The sequence below is a fragment of the Urocitellus parryii genome, chromosome 1, assembly GCF_045843805.1.
Source record: "Urocitellus parryii isolate mUroPar1 chromosome 1, mUroPar1.hap1, whole genome shotgun sequence".
In the NCBI taxonomy this organism is placed as follows: domain Eukaryota; kingdom Metazoa; phylum Chordata; class Mammalia; order Rodentia; family Sciuridae; genus Urocitellus; species Urocitellus parryii.
The window spans coordinates 164,030,539-164,048,538 of record NC_135531.1 but is presented as its reverse complement, the minus strand read 5'-3'; the positions used below and the strand labels follow the sequence as shown (position 1 = coordinate 164,048,538).

Below are 18,000 nucleotides of genomic sequence, written 5' to 3'. Positions count from 1 at the left end.
TTCAGCCAGCTCTAGGGTCACTATCCTTACTTTCTGAAGTACTTCCCAGACACAGTTAAACTGACATTTACAATATGATTGCAACACCCAGGGTTCTGAATTGAAAAAAAAAAAAAACAAGCAATCAATCCCCCCTGATACAAAAACAAAGAACACTGGTGGCCCATAAAATCTTCAGACACAGAAGAAGCAGGATGAATGTGTATACATTAATAGTGCCTAACAGCCATGAGGCAGAATTAATAGAAATTGTCACTTGGTCAAACCTCAGCTAGAAGTGCTGAATAACTCCAGGACTTTCAGGACAAGGGACCTCAAGACAGCCAATTGCATGGGTTTGTGGACTGTGGACATTAAATTGGATGGTGAGTCACCTCCAGGAAGGAGCTGGGCATGTGGCTGGTGGCTCATGGAATTGGCCAGGCAGATAGATTACAAAGGATAGATCATAGTGACAGTATGCACACGGCTGCTTGTGAGACATTGGATTTTAAAACTAATGTGCCCTGTTAGAGGCACACTAAGTACTTTGATTTTAGGGAATCAGAGGCCCAATGTCCAGCTCAGGTGACCACTGATGACAAAAGCTCAAGATGATCTTTCAATGAAGGCAAGAACCATGGCAATTATTCCATCATGGAATGGGAAAAAGGCAAAGAGAGAAAACTGTGGCATTGGTCCCTGTGGCAGAAAGAACTCCTTTATGTATTGTGTGCCTGGAGAAAAATTACAAATGTAAACGATTGTGTTTTCTAGGAGCCTTTTGGATTTCAATATGTCTATGTAAATTAAAACTAAAATTTATAAGAATAGAAAATTTTTGTTTGTTTCTGTTGTTCCTGACATTTTTATTGGTATTGGGGATTGAACCCTGGGGTACTTAACCACTTGAGCCACATCCCCAGCCCTTCTTTTTTCTTTTAATTTTGAAATAGATCTCCTTAAGATGCTGAGGGCCTTGCTAAATTGCTGAGACTGGTTTGGAACTTGAAATCCACCTGCTGTGTTCAAAAACACAGTAATACTGAATGAAACCTGTCACACTCAAATATTTAAATATTCATATGTTTGGTCTTCCAGTTTATCAAAATCTTTCAAGTATCCAAACATGTTAACAATACATTTAGTACAAAAGATTTTTGTATGAACGTACCCATGTACCCATGATGTTCAAGGATCAGCTGCATATGGTATTTCCTAAATCCTACCAGGTGGTTCTTTGAGGTGATCTTTTGTTCCTCTGAAGTTTGGACAGGAGCTCAGGAACTTGTGGTTCTGGAAGAAGCAAAGGTTGGAGCTTGGCAGGTGTGTGTCTTGCCTCTCTGGAATGACAGAGCACCAGGGTGGATAAAGATTAAGATATCAGCCATATTCCCTGAGTGCAGACCAGCTCTGACAATCTACATGTGGCATTTACTTAATACATAGGTGTGTCAGTTTCCTTTTCTGTAAGATGAGGATAATAATTATCATAGCAGAACCTCCACACCACTGTTTAGGGGGTAAGTGAGTAAATAAATCTGCACTGTGCTCATTTATGCCTGACAAGGAGTCCATACTCCCCAGCATCAGCCATTGCCACTACTGGAGTTGACACCTCTCCTCAGGTGCAGTAGAGATAGACTGGAAAACAGAAGCAGCCAGGGCTCCTTCATTCTCTTGGGATTTTCTGACACTCTCCCCTGGAGAGGATCCTCTTTATGGTCATTCTGGTAGCCTACCTGCTGACCCTGGTGGGCAACAACAGCATCATTCTGGTGTCTCAGCCGACCCTCGGCTTCACACGCCCATGTACTTCTTTCTCACCCACCTGTCCTTCCTAGACCTCAGATTCACCACCAGCTCCATCCCCTAGCTGCTCCAAAATATGAGTGGCTGCGATAAGACCATCAGCTAGGTGGGCTGTGTTGTCCAGCTCTTCCTGTTCCTGGGCCTGGGTGGCCTGTTTATTGTAAACAATCATGGCCTATGAAAGGTCTGTGGCCATCTGCAAGTCTCTGCACTACATGGTGATCATGAATTCCAGACACTGCCTGGGCTTGGTGACCGGAGCCTGGGGCTGTGGGGTGGCCAATTTCTTGGTCATGTCTCCAGTTGCCCTATGATTACCTCACTGCTGGCACAACAAGTTGGACCACTTCCTGTGTAAGATGCTCTCCCTGCATGCCCTGAATGCCCTGAATCAGCAAGGTGGCTATCAAAGGTACTATTTTTGTCCTGGCCATGGGCATCATGCTGTCTCCCCTGGTCTTCATCTTGATGTCCTATGGCCACATCATCAGGGCTGTATTCAGAATCCAGTTGTCCTCAGGAAGACACAGAATCTTCAACATCTGTGACTCCCACCTCAACATGGTCTCCCTGTTCTACGGGAACATCATCTACATGTACATGCAGCCAGGAAGCAGGTCTTCCCAGGACCAGGGCTAGTTCCTCACCCTCTTCTCCAACATCGTCACCCCCCTCCTGAATCCCCTGATCTACACCCTCAGAAACAAGGAGTTGAAGGGGGCACTGAGAAGGCTGCTGCTGGGAAACCGAAATGGGGGCAAAGAGTGAGGGCCTGAGGAATGTAATGTATCCAGCCTGAAGCAGCTGCAGTGGGACCACTACTGGTCTTTGAGCTGTGGAGCGAGGAGGTTTCAGCCTGCAGGTCTCAGCACCCTTGTATGGCTGGCCTTCTGGAAGTCCGTTTAAGGTCAGCATTTTGAGTTCTGTGAGAGAACAGCTCAGGGTCTGTCATCAATACCCTAGATGCCCAGACCTGACCCCACCAACTCATACCAGGGCCACACCGGAAGCAGCTCCACTATGAGTCCTGCTTCTGTTGTGTGTTTTTAATTCACAATAGTGCTCTCAGCATTTTATCTAGAATCTCAGATCTATCAAGGCACTAGGTGTGAACCACGGTCTCTTTCTGGATGGTATCAAATGCTAAGTTCAGTGTGGTTTGGCATTTTCTCTTCTCATATTTTCCAACAGGCTTACATAAAATCATGTCTTTTTATGACCTTTGTCACCAGACAGATGGATAAGGATTGTAGGAACACAAGGTTAAGGGAATAACTATAAAATGGGCCCACTGCTGACCCCACATGCTTTATTTAACATAAATCAATTTTCCTGCAGCTGTGCCTGGCCTAAGACAACAGGATACATCACATTCCTCAGCAAACTACCTGCTATCTGCATAGATACTCAAGTAGTAATGAACATTAATGGGAGTAACTTTCATGACCCTCTTTTTCCAGACCAGATTCTGAAAGATAAGGTTAATTCCTCCTGATGATAAACCTGTAAGAATATATAGTTAAGAATCCAACTAGAATGGATCAGCAGGGGCAAAGGTAACATAGGGTTGCAATGACAGTGTTCTGATGTCACCTTATTGTCAGTCAAAAATCAAGAGGCAGACATGAGCTGGTCTTACTGAAAACTTCGCTGTAGGACCTCAATAAAACTGGAGTGCAGGGGTGGTACACTGTTCATCACCTCTCTGAGTGGACTTACTGTTTCCCTTGAACATGTCCCCTTCCCCTTTTTCCTATCCCTTCAGTAGAGGCATGCCTGTTACTGTAACATGTCTGAAACCTTTCTGACTTGATCAAGAATAAGGGTTTGAAGGGAGTTTCTGCTGTGTTTCAGTCTCTCTGAAGACTCCATGCCTGTAACACCTCCTTCCTCAAACTTGGTCATTGTCCCTGATATCTGGTTTGATTCTGTATTCACCAAGATTTTCACATGTGACATTGATTTTGAATCATTTAACTCTTGAAGCATGATGATTTTGCAGTTGTGTTTTAATTGTGCTTGTGAGAAGCACCTGGTGTTTGCCAGGTTCCCACCTGGTGCTTTGAGGTCATCTCATCTCTGTGCTTGTGAGAGGCCAGTGTGACTGGCATCCTCCCCACTGTACCCACTTGGTGCTTGAGATGTGGAGGTTGCATCAGGAGATTTGTTGAGGAGAAGAGAACCAGGATTTATCCAGGGCCTCTCTGACTCCAATCCCTGAGGTTCCTACTGCACAGCAAACTTTCAAAGTGAAAAAGTCCTTTAGCCTTTGACAGGTGGAGACTCTCCCCAGGACTCCTCCACTTACTGAGCACACAGATCCCCTGAGAGCTGGGAGGCACACTCTGATTCAGGGGTCCTGGGAGGGCTGAGGGTCTGCACTTCCCTCATCCCCCAGGTGACATTCACTCCTGGGACTCAGGTCACAGTTTGAGGACCTAGGAGCAGGTCACCTTTGCCCTGAGGGCAGACACCTCTATGGAAGAGCCAAGACAACATCACAAGACCAGGGAAATGAGGTATTAGAAGATGGCACAGGCTCCTCTGCCACCACAGCCCTTCCCAGCCCCGTGCCTTCCCAGAACTCCTTGGTCTATTCCTGTCCCCAGTCCTCTTCTCATTTCCTCCTCTTCACACCACAAGGTACCAGCCCCATTGTGGGTTTAAGTGGAAGCAAATCAGAGCTCCTTGGATGGGCTTCCTGGGCTTCAGGGAACACAGGTGTAAAAGATTAAGGGTGTGTCTAGGCTGAGAATAAGTGAGGTACAGGGGGCTTCCTGTGAGACTCTCCCCCAAATGAAACCTAGGAGTCCTGCTGGAGCTGAGCCATTCCAGGGTGAGGTTCCTGGGAATGGGGCAGAGCTCCCTGGACTCCTGGGAACCCTCCTTAGTTTAGAAAGAGCTCAGTGGTGCTCTGAGTAGACTCCATGCTTTTTGTCCCCGGGCAGCTGGGGATGTCCAAACTTCCTGCTTCCAAATATGCTCCTGAAAGAACAAAGCATCACCAGTTTTTGTCCTCAAAGGTCATTTTCCCTTCTTGCAATTTTGGAAGCCAAAACAAGACCAAGTGCCAAATGAGCAGCCAAGGAGATTTTTACTTTTGCCAAGAGGATAAGCAGAGATAAACTCCCAAGTTAACCCCCCCACACCTGAAATAGGGTGGTGATTTTTAAATTATTTTTTTAAATGAGGCATATGACAGCAGAATGCATTTGATTCATTATACACAAGTGCAGCACAACTTCTCATTTCTCTGATTATACACAATGTAGCATCACACCATATGTACAGTCATACATGTACCTAGGGTATTAATGTCCGTCCACCATTTTTCCTTCCCTATGTGCCCTCTTTCCCCTTTGCCTAATCAAAGTAGGGTAAAAGACATGAGTGGGCAGACCTCTAAAAGTGGAAATATTCATGTAGGTTATATTGATGATTTCTGAGATGGTCTGGTGGTCACTCTGTCAACAAGTTCATCAGCCCCTGAAGAGGGATTCTCGCCTCCATCAGCCTGTCCTCTAGACAAGATTAGGTTGGGGCAGAAATTCAGTGAGACCACCAAGGCTGGCTAGGACCAGGCAGGTAACAATCGTGGTTTGCCTTACTCTTAAGTGTTTCAGAGCAGGGATCACCAGGGAAACTGGGGCCCTAGGAAGCCCCCTTCAAGCCCCAATTTTTGCCATCAAGTCCAAAAGATTTTAGACAGGGTGTTCAAAGTAGCAGTCATGATTGTATTATAAGGGATAGGAGAGAGAAAAGGGACAGTCTCAAGGAAGAGAGAGGGTTCCCTCAGACAGGAGTGGGACAACCTGCCTTTCTGCCTTCCAGTTTTACTGAGTACCAGGGAAATTTCCAGAGTCCTGCCCAAGTCCACCTTCTGACTTTTTACTGACAGCATAGGAAGTGCATGGACCTCCTCCAGAGTTGGGGTGGTGCTCACAGAGGACATTGGGTCCCTGAATGTGGCTCAGTTTTGTGCCACCTTACTTGTTTTAGCACCCTTTGAAGACATCAGCAAATTATCTTTTTGGTGGTCTTTGTGTTTGGTTGCCAGGGTAACTGAGTTGGGATAGCTTCTGTGATAAGGGAGGATCCATGCCACCTGGCAGGGAATGGCCTGATCTTGAAAAAATAGTTTGTCTCAGGGATGTGCTTATGGCTGGTGAGGTGTTAATACATCTGATCCCATCCACTTCTCTGAAGGAGAGGACTTTGAGTCTCCCAGATGTCCTGTAATTTTGGAGACACTGGCCCCATGTGTTGTGGGACACTTGAAGGGTTTATAGTCCAAGTTGCTAGGGCTTGGGGGCTATAAGTAAGAATTAGACACATTGACAAAATGGAAGAAAAACAAAGTATACAGACAATAGTAATTTCATTCAAAGCATTTAGATGTGATAACATATCAACATCAGTATGAACATTATTACTTTAGTATAGAAGAACATGTAAGGTATATGATAACTTTTAATGGCACAAAATAAAATGTGATTAATATCCCCATTGTTAATATGGAATTTATTGTTTTCCATTAAGGTCATTAATTATTATTATGTTTGTTTATAGTGATCAATATATTAGTTAAATTAATTTTACTGACAAAAGTGTCACTAGAAATCTAATTACAGATGTAGATTACATTATACATCTATAGGTCAGCAGTGCTCTAGAGTTTTTCAGTCTGCATGGAGAGAAGCCATGCAGAAAAGCAGGGACAACCGTGCTCACTTCTTCCTGGGGGAGAACATCCCATACACTCTTCTCATGGCCCCCAGGACCTCTTTGTTTCTTAGGCTGTAGATGATGGGATTGAGCATGGGGGTGAGGATAGTATAGAAGACTGCAAGGATCTTATCCTCTGCTGGGGAGCGGAGACTCCTGGGACGGAGGTAAGTGTAGACAAAAGGTGTGTAGTAAAATGTCACCACAGTTAAATGTGCTGAGCATGTGGTGAAGGCCTTTTTTCTTCCCTCTTTTGAGCGCATGTGGAAGACAGCAAAAAGGACCCATCCATAGGAGGCATTGATGCCAAGGAAAGGAACAAGGAGAAACAGGCTTGTGCTCACAAACACCATGTACTCATAGATCCAGGTATCTACACAGGCCAGTGGCAACATGGCAGGAACATCACAGAAGAAATGATTGATGGCCCTGGATGTGCAGTAAGGAAGATGAAGGGCATAGACAGTGTGTGCCATGGAGTTGATGGAGCCCAGTGTTCAGGACCCCAGGATCATTTTCCCACACAACCTTTTACTCATACGGATGGGGTAGTGGAGGGGCTGGCAGATGGCCACAAAGCGGTCATAGGCCATGGAGGCCAGTATTAAACCTTCTGAGCCGGCCATGGTCAGGAAGAAGAAGCTTTGCACACCACAGCCCAGGAAGGAGATGCTCCTCTGGCCAGAGAGGAAGTTGATGGCCATCTTGGGGACAGTGGAGGAGATGTACATCAGGTCCATGAGGGAGAGCTGGCTGAGGAGAAAGTACATGGGGGTGTGGAGCCGTGGGTCCAAGAAGATGAGGGCAGTCATTCCTGAGTTCCCCAAACAGGCGAGAACAAACACAGAGATGATCGGGAGCAAGAGAAGTAGGCCAGTTTGATTTTGAGGAAACAACCCCAGCAAAGTAAAATCATTTGATGTTTGGTTCCATTTCTCCATGAAAATGCACTGCTTTAACTTTTTAAAATGAAAATAAAAACAAAATTAAGCAATGAACATGACAAAATAACAGGAGAATAAAAGAAATTATATTTACTACTGTTTATTTAGAATGAATTGGTAATTCTAAAACATCATAGCTTTGCTCATTGGATTTTTAAATACAAGTATCTGTGTAATTCAGATAACTAATGTGTAGTAGTAGCTCATATTTTTTATATATTTTCCCATTTTTAAGTGGTACATTATACTTGTCATAATGATTGTATTTTTAGTAACATATTATATATGCACATAATATAGCCATATAATATTGCTGACATCACTCCCTAGTATTTCCTTCTTTCCTCTCTGCCTTTACCCCTCGATTCCTTTCCTCTTCTGATCTCCCTGTGGTTTTCATGAAATTCCCATTCCCCTGGCTTTCTTTTTCTTTTTCTTCTCTGGCTTCCACACAGGAGAGAAAACATGATTTTTAACTTCTCAGTATTCCTTCTTTCACTTCACATAGTGGATTCCTGTTTCATCTATTTTCCTTCAATTGACATAAGTTATTTATTCTTCCTAGCTAAATAAAAATACATCTTGTGTGTGTACCATATTTTCTTTTTTTTTGAGAGAGAGAGAGAGAGAGAGAGAAATTTTTAATACTAATTTTTTAGTTTTCAGTGGACACAACATCTTTATTTTATTTTTATGTGGTGCTGTGGATTGAACCCCAGCACCCCGTGCATGCCAGGTGAGCGTGCTACTGCTTGAGCCACATCCCTAGCTGCACCATATTTTTTTTTATCCATTCATCTATAGATGGACACCATCATTGGTTCTATAGCTTGCATATTGTGAATCATGCTGCCTTGTGGGTATGCATGTATCACTATCATATGATGAATTTAATTCTTCCATTTAAATACTGAAGAGTGGCAGGGCTGAGTCATATGGGTTGGTTCCATGCCTTAGTCTTTTGAGAAACATTGATACTGATTTTCATTATGGTTAACTAATTTATAATGTCAACAGTGTAAAAGTGTTTCTTTTTCTCCACATCTTCTCTAGGGTTTATTATTATTTGTGTTCTTGATGACTGTCATTCAGAGTGGTATGAGATAAATCTAAGTGTAGTTTTGATTTGCATTTTTCTATTGTTACTGATTACACTAGAAAACACAGAGACAAAGACAGACACCTATTCTCATCTGATTCCTGACAAAGATTCCAAAAACACAGTGGAGAAAGGATAGGTTTTTTTTTTCAAAAATTTGCAATACGAAACCTGATTATACATATGTAGAAAAATGAAACAAGAACTTTAGCCTTCACAAAGCCTAAAGTTCAACACAAAAGAGACCTAAGCATAAGAATAAGACCAGAAACTTAAACTCCTAGAAGAAAACATGGGGTCAATACACCAGCAAACAGACACAGGCAATAACTACTCAAGAGGACCCTTAAAGCTCAACAAATAATGTCCAGAGTTCATAAAGGCATGCCATCAAATTAAAACCTTTCTTCAGAGCAAAAAAAATCAACAAGGAATGTGACGAGAGAATCTAGGAGATGGGAGAAAACCTTTGTGAGGTACTCTTCTGCCAAAGGATTAGTGTCTAGAATATATAAAGGTTGAAGAAAATGTTTTAGACAACAGTCAAACAGCTCAATTAATAAGTGGGCAAATGAATTAAACAGACCCTTTCAAAAACAGAAATACAAATGGCCAACAAATATGTTAAAAACTATTCAATTGATTTTGATATGCTAATGCCCCAGTTCTCTATGGTAACCATCTCAACTTGAAATCCAAGGTTTCTTGTATGTGAACCAATACAAATTAAACAACCAAGAAAGTCCTTCCTAGACACTTCTGGGCAGGAACATTCCTCAGGACTATGCACCACCAGAAGAAAACATGGGGTCAACACCCCAGCATTCAGGCACACAGAACAACTACTCAGTAGGACCCCTGAGGAAGCCAGGATCCCTGCATTGTTACCACCTCAGCTTAACACTGACTATTTACCAAACTCATGGAGTGTGTGACTCAGAAATTTTCTGTGTGCTTGACACTATGTACTCAGTGACCTTGCCTTTTCAAATCTTCAGTTCCTGCTCTTTCCTCCCCACTGCCATTATTGCAGCTAAGTAAACCAGGGTCTTATTCCAGGTGCTATGCTGCTCTTTCAGATGCTGTAGATCACCATCCAGAGCATTGTTTTTAAACTGTGAAGGTTTTGTGTGTCCTATATGATCCACCTAGTATGTCTCTATATGATCATGCTTAATTCTATAATTCAGACAGGTAAAAGCACATGGACCTTAGACAGAATGCTTATTTCCTCTTCCAGTTCTGAAGTTTGGTTTCCATAAGGGGTAGGCAGAGGGGGAATCTGTTGCTATGTGGATCAAAGAGGAAAGAATCTTAAATGTGGCACATTCAATATTTATAGCTTATATGTATTTTCAATTATTTTCTTCAGATTTAATTACATAAGTAAAGCAACAAAAATTAGACGTTCATCATTGAAAAGAGAGAAAAGGTAAAGAAACCAATAAGAGGGAAAAATGAGTAACCTTCCCCTCCTAGATAAATATTTTATACTTTTTATGCAATTCTTATTAGTATTTATGTTTTCATGTAACTACTTTTTACTTATTGACTTATTTAATTCTGACAACAACCCTAAGAATTGTTAAAATATCACTATTTTATAGGTGAAACAACAGAGGCCCAGCAAGATTAATTTACAAAAGTTCAGATCACTAGTAATCATCAGATCCCAGATGCTAACCAAGTAGTCTAGGGTCAGGTAGTCTAAATTCCACTATACCCTAATATCTCTAATGTTACTGAAATATTAGTTAACTCAAATATTTTAAAGTTGATTGCCATTGTTAATACTTTGGTACACCATTCTCAAACTGATAACATTTCAAGTCTTTATTAGTTTAATTTTTATAGTACAACTCAAATATAATGTTTATATTTGTAACTCAACTTTAATACCCCCTCTTTTTCTCTTTAGGTCTTCTCATTTCTGGTAATGAATTTTGCCTTTCATTTATTTTCCCACATTTGTATGAACTTTGATTATGATAGTTTATAATACCTACCACAGGTAGCCTTGGTATGAGATATGCTGCTTTACAGTTTTGTACACATCCATCTGAAAGGTTGCATCCTGTCTCAGATATAAAGTTTTATCATTTTGGATTATCGTCTTTTCAACAGAAAACAACAGTAATTAATGGCTTGTTGTCACAATTTACACTTAGTAACAAAATTTTTGGCTTAATGTAACCGCTAAACACAAGTAACATTTTGGAAAAGGACATCTAATAAAAAATGAAAAGCATTTTAGAGCTTTCTAATTGACAAATATTAGTAGTAAAAACATGTTTGGGGAACTGGACAGATGAAGGGATGTGTTGGGCATGTGGGAGAGATGGGATCAACTCAACTTCACACTTAACTTCAGTGAAAATGAGAAAACATCAGACAATGATCTTCATGAGAAACTCATTCCTTAAACGTGTTCACTCCTTCCATTTTGTGCCAGTGCTGCTGGGTATTGACTTTCCCTAATAGATAAAATACAGAAGATTCCACTGTCTGGATTTAATATTTAGTGGGTGACAGACAATAGAGCAGCAGCTCAGTAGCACTGAGGAAGCCACTCCAAAGAGGTGCTATTAGAGCCTACAGTTCCTAGACCACTCTGCACAGACTGAGGAGCAGGAACAGCCCTGGAGAGAGCCTGCCTGAGTCATCAGGGCAGCAGCAAAGATAAGAAAGCTCTGGAAGTTCAGGCCCTAGGCAAGGGTTTAGGGAGGAGTGAGGACTCAGACTCTGCTCTAGACTGGTGAGAGGCCAGTGGATGTGGCATGGGGGCAGGGCCCTTCTGGAGCTTACTCAGCAGGCTCTGGATGATCAGACAGGTGAGAGGAGGAGCCTGTGACAGAGACTGGACAGAGGGCAATGAGGACACCTGGGGCTAACCTGGTTTTAGAAAAGGTAGTCAAGCAAGCAAGGGAACCCTGAGGCCTGAGCATATCAGCATAGCTGTGTACTGCTTAGGGAGAGGGTGGGGACCTATTGACTCCTCTGTGTGTCCCCTGGCTCAGGGGCTATTGCTTATTGTGCTGTCAGTATATCTGCTATTTGACAGAACCAAATAATAATCTTAGGAGTAAATTAGTGATATAGACCAAATTAAAATCTGACCAGATCATTTTATAAATTAGTCTTTACTATGCACACCATAGAAATGAAGGTACTTTCTTCTTTGTTTAGTAAAGGTATAATTGCAGAGGAAGAAAGGACCTAGCAGCGCTTACAATGTCAAGCCCTGAACACACAGTCTGCTGTAAATTTATATCTCAATGTCCCAGTCATTTTTAAGAGAGACCTGTGTTAACAATTAGATTCTCTGCCATGTAATTCAGTGTCAAAAAATTGTTTAATGATAATTACTGCAATAATTATTTTTTTCCAAAGTTGAAACTTTTTCTGTTGTCAGGTAATTGATAAGAATATTTACTTTCAGTGTCCTACATCTTGAGTTTGAAAGTGTTATAATCTAGGCTATTAGAGTTTGTCTTGAGGGTCTTTTTTCATTGGTGACCAACAAGTTTCTTCATCAAAGATGGGATTTATTTTTATGCTCCAGCTTTACATAAAACACCACCTTTTAGTAAGTTTATAACTTGAAGAATATTGTTTCTGTGGCTACAGATCAGTGTCTCTCTTAATCATGCTTCCAGGCATGTTGTTCAGTTCTGTAGTTAAAAAACCCTGCATTTGACAGGTCCTAACAGAGGTAAGTGAAGCAACTGTAGAAACCCAAATTTATGTTGCAAAGTTTACAAGTACTGCACATTTTTAAAAGTATTATAGACACTCATCCCAAGACTAATGAGCAAACAGTTGAGCCTCTGCTAACTCAATCCCAGCAACCTCAGGTGAGAGCTGTGGAGAAAGGAGTAAGAGAGCTTTGTGTGTCCAGCATATAGCGGGTCATGAAGGCTTTATCCAACTCCCCTCTTCCTTCCATACCTCAAATTTGGAGGAGACTCAGACCCAGAGAAATGCATTATCACAATTAAGGTCACAACCCTGGAGAAAAGCACAATGTTGAATTTTGAAAGTTCATATCACCTCATTTTACTTTTTTTTCTTTATTTGGTGCCTGGCATTGAACACAGTGCTTAACCACTAAGTACATCCCCATCCCTTTTCATTTTCATTTTGAGACAATTTCTGGCTGAATTGCTTAGGGCCTTGCAAAATTGCTGAGGCTTGCTTTAAACTTGTGATCCTCTTGCATCAGTCTCCAGAGCCACTGGAATTAAGGCATGTACCACCATACCCAGCACCTCGTTTTACTTTTATGTTTACCCTTAACTTTCCCAGTCTGTCATGTAATGACTTACTCTTTGTACAGTAGAAAGTGTTTTCTTTTGAAAGGAAAACCACATCTCCACAAGGTCTCCATTAGTTAAAGCTACCACAGATCAACAGCTCAGCTAAATAATATCATTTTGTCTCATCTCATTTGAAACTCATGAGTTTGTATTTGGAGAGAAGTAAGTTTATAATTAAAGGATGCCGTGCTTAGAGTTTATTGAGTTTTTCAAAAAGGTTTATTCACCAGTGCGTCCTCAGTCTTCCAGGCTAAGCAACTAGTTCCTGCCACTGAGCAGAAAGGAATTCTCAGAACATATTCATGTTCACTGCTCCCCCCTTTAGCCATCATCTTTATACTGAAATCACAAAGCTCTTGACCTTGTGCATGGTCCCCTATGTTATAGCTTTGTCCATACATCTTCCTTTGCTGTTACCTTGTTCAAGTGGAAACAGTAAAACATTCCTTACTTACTCAGGTTCTACAAGGAGGACAGAAGGATGATCTGCTGCAGCTGGTGTGCAGGACCTTCCTCCAGGAAGCCTCACGTGTTCTCCTTTTGCCTCTAATTGATCCCCAGTGTCCAAGTCCACAGGGAGAGGAGCCTGGCCTTTTCACCTGATTTTGCTGACTTGGAAATGAACTCAGTTCAAACTTCGAGCAAATCCACCAATCCACTCAGCTCTTCAGCTTTGACCTGCTGCCCAAGGTTAGTCTCAAGATGGAGGAACAAGCTATTCCAGAACAGGATGGAGAGCTGTAAAGGGTGTTAGGTAATGGTTATTGAATCTCCTTGTTTTTCTTATTTAGAGACCTAAGGATCAACCAGATGTAGGAATCACATGAGTCTTCTGCTGGAGAATAGCTACATTAGTTGCAGGAGCAATTACCCTCTCCAATCTGGTCAGTTTCCAGAGGAAATTATAGGATCTAATGTGACTAAGATAAATTATGCTCTGACACATACATTCTTCTATTTGAGCAGAGGTAGATGATGGTTTTGTGATAAACCAGTCAAAAATTTTACTAACATAAAAATTTGATTTAGACAAAATGTGAAAAAAATAACATTTAAATTCAGATTAAATAAATCTATCTTACCAAGTCCACCACTGACTAGACGACTGAGTTGGGATTGAACACTTAAAATATTAGTTCATTGGAAAAAAATCATTAAAATAAGACTAATTGAAATAACTAATTTGAAGTATGCATGCCCAATGTTTGCAGAGTATTTTTTGCAGGGATGGTAATCTCTCACTATCTTATTGAGTGTCTTACTAGATGTGAGGATCTCTTACTATCTTATTGAATCCAGAGACTGATAAAACTGTGAAGTGTGCATTCATGTTGTTTTTGGTGCTTAACTTTGATCTGGAGTATTTTATTATATTATGAGATGACCGAATTATTTAATGAGATTGTATTCAATAAATACTAGTAAATCATATTATGGAAATATAATGAATTACAAAACTTTAACAAATGAGTTTCATTATTTCAAACTTTAGGAGTGCATATGTTCTAAATGAATAAATAAATCTATTATTATTATTATTATTATTATTATTAATCTTTTACAAATACCTCCTGCCTCCTCCTTGTGCAGAAGGGTGCCTACTGCATCTTCCTGGAGAACTCCAGCCCAGCCTATCCTCAGCCTGTTCCCAGGCTTCACAGTTGACCTAGAGCAATGAAACATGGCTTCAGAAGTGTGCAAGCCATAATGACAAATCTTAGTTTGAATTTAAGAACACAAATATCATATTGGTTATTTGGCATGTCACAAAACATTCTTATTCTCTAAAATCTAGTCAAACATGTCTTTTGCAAAATCCAATACTCTTCCATGTTTCCTTGACTTAACTTTGAAATAAATGGATTTAGTGAGAAAATACAGTCAGTGTCCAAATCTCCTGAAATTAACTGTATCAGCCTCCTTCTCTCTGGACCCACATGCTAAGCCTTTTCACCACTGATAGTGCAAGAAGTGGCCCTGCCCCATCCTAGGTGCACCATCATTTTCTGCAAGTAGATCATCTCTTCTGTGTATTCCCTTTCCATTTGTCTCTCAGCTGGATTAGCCTCATTAAGCATGTAAATAATTTGTTTAAGAAAATGTGTGGTAGTAGGAAATTTAATCATACTCTTCAAACCAATGTAAAAATCAAACAACCTGAGGTAAAGTTCAGGATATTTTTCAGTTGGTAGAGATGGTAGCTGCTCCATATTAAGGTGGGTAATGTGGGTATGATGGGTATTAAAGTGGATGGGTATTAGGGCCAGGGGTTCATACCGACCTGCAAAGATAAAAGGACCCTAAATTTCCATGATGGGAATGGGTGAAGACAGACATAGCAAGTATTTTCATAAGTGTGTGACACAGATGAAGGGTGTAACATGGGAGGGACACAAAGTAAACTCCGTTCCTTGAACACCTTGGAATGTATGTTTAGAAACTTTACTAAGAGTTTTAAGGGAGACTATGGGGTGAAACTCACTCCACAAAGGTTGCATACGCTCTGTGAACTAGAATGACCCAACTTAGATGTGATCTGGACATCAGAAGAATCTTTAAAAGAGAGAGTCATTGCTGAGGTCTTTTTAATAGTTGTTGGAACACCTGGACACCCAAATCAGTTCCCTTATATTGATTACTGGCAAGAGGTACTACAGAAACATCTCCCTTGGGTCAGAGCCTGTCTAGATGGACAGTCCAAGCTGATGTTGGATCAAACCATAGCAGCCTCTAAGACCCCCTGAAAAGGCAGCTAAACAGAAAAAAAAAAACTGACAAAGAAAATACAGAAAAGGAACCAGTTTTTCCCCAGTGAGGGAGAAAAGATCCCACCACCTTACACCTCTATTCAATATAGAAGAGCTCATGTGGGTGACCCAATCTGCTTTAAATGGCTGGAGGGACATGTTCCACATGCAGAAGGCAACATCCAAGTCTATGCCCAAGCCCAGTTCCCTGACACAGACACAGAGTCGGACCTCAACAAAGATGAAAATTTCCCAAAGATAAAAACAACCCACTCCACCCAACCTTACCAAGACCTATGAGACAACAAACAGGCTGCCCCCTCAGCCTATTCATCCCCAGAGGTAACAGATGATGCCCCTTCTACACCAGCTTCTTCTTCCTCTGTGATGTCCTCAGAAATCAAAGGGAGTGAAAATCAAAGGAAGTGAAACTATTGTAACATGGAATTCAAGCAAGTTACTTCAAGCTCTTTCAATGGATAAAAATTAAAATGGATAAATTACCTCAATTTGATTCATTTTTACGTGATGAAAAAAATATGTCCTAACATATTGAAACAAAATCACAATGGTTAAGTCTGCTTCCATGTGCGGTGCAGGGTCTATTTTATTAACAATATTTTATGATAGGTGTAAAGTTAGCAGATTAAAACATGGGTAATAAAATAGATACTGTGTTAGCTGTTATGACACACAATAAAAAATATCATATTTATGTGTAGTTCATTATCTCCTCTTTTTTCAAAATTTTAAATCAGGATAATTTTGGCCATCTCATGGTAGGTGAGTAATTGATAGTATATAATTAAATTAATACAATATAAAATACAGAAATTGTTGTAGTGTTAGTTAATTTCAAATAGTATACTTTTTACTTGATAATAACTAAATTATGCATCATGATATATGATGTTATCAGTTTAATATGATTGTCTTGAGTTGATTAGAGATGACATTTAAAGAAATAATTTACTCTCCTCAATTTTTTCTTTTGCAAATTATGAAAGTTCATACCATAATTAATATCAAATGCTTCATAAAGACTCAGAATTCTACTTTAATAATATTAAAATACATCTTAGAATCCAAATTTGGAATAATTTAAGTTTATTTAAAAGTCTTTTATATTAGGGTAATAATAAATAAGATAATGTAAATCATTTTAATATTTTTAAGTGTATAATTTGTGCTATTAAGAGCATTCACACTGATGTACAACCAGCACTGCCATGCATCTTCAGACTTTTTAATCAGTTCAAACTAAAACTCATGAAAAATTTATCTCCCCTTCCCTTAGCCCCAGATATCCACCACTCCAATTCCTGTCTCTCTTAATTTGACTACTCTTTTTCATGACTACTTTCTTTCACTAAGAATAATGTTTTCAGTGTTTATTCTTATTGTGGTCTATGTCTATATTTACTTTGTTGTAATCCCAGTGAGTTTTACATTGTGTATATGTACCACGTTTTGTTTATCATTCGCCTCTAGATGGACTATCATTCGACTCTAGATGGACAGGGCACACAGAGAGTTGTTTTAGCATTTCCTTTGGTTTCTTTGTGTGAATACCCAAAGGTGGAAATGCTGGATCATTTATTAATTCAGGGCTATTTCTTTTTTGAGGAGTCACTCTATTGTTTTCCACAGTGGCATCACCATTTCAAATTGCCACAAAACCCTGCAAAGCTTCACGTTTTATACCTTCTTATCCAAACATATTTTCTTTTATTTTTGGATGAAACTTTCCTTAGTGAATGTGAAATGGCTTCTCTTTGTGGTTTTGATCTTCAGTTGCCTGATGAGTACAGAGGTCTGTGATAGCTTCATGCCTGTGGCATGCTTGGTGGCTAGGGAGTTTCTGTGCAAAGACACAGAGTGCCTTTGAGGGGAAACTTCTATGCAAAGACACAGGATACCTGACTGCTATGGCAATGGCCTTCATGAGGATGCTCTATGTTAGAGTCTTATCAGTCTCTTCCTTGATCTCAGGCCCCCAACTCTTGGGAATAAATGAACACTTGTTAGATGGCTGCAATGTTTCACTGAGCCTAAACTTGCACATAACAGTAACTTTATACAATGGAATTTCCTGAGAGCTACACAAAGCTCCTAATATTGCATATTGCAACTTAGTATGTGAGGAATAAGCTGCATAATGTTGCTAAGTGTGTAACATGTCTAGTAATACAAGGAACAATATGTATTAATGATACCAATATAACCTATTGTTATAAATAAAGCTAGCAGCTCAGGTGAGCAGCTTTGCTTTTGCCTGTGTACTGTGCTTCTTTCTCCTTTTATTTTCCTTACACCTGTGGCTCCCTTGGCTACAGAGATACAATGAGCTGCTCCAAGAAGACTGTTTGCAAATGTGG

At 40.4% G+C, this 18,000-nt stretch overlaps 2 pseudogenes; one reads left to right on the top strand and one right to left on the bottom strand.

The window, feature by feature from the left end:
• The first annotated feature begins 331 nt into the window (after window positions 1-331).
• LOC144256825 (olfactory receptor 2W3-like) lies at window positions 332-2,559 on the top strand (annotated as a pseudogene).
• Window positions 2,560-6,518: 3,959 nt separating this feature from the next.
• On the bottom strand, window positions 6,519-7,457 carry LOC144254585 (olfactory receptor 2L13-like; annotated as a pseudogene).
• Window positions 7,458-18,000: the final 10,543 nt, after the last annotated feature.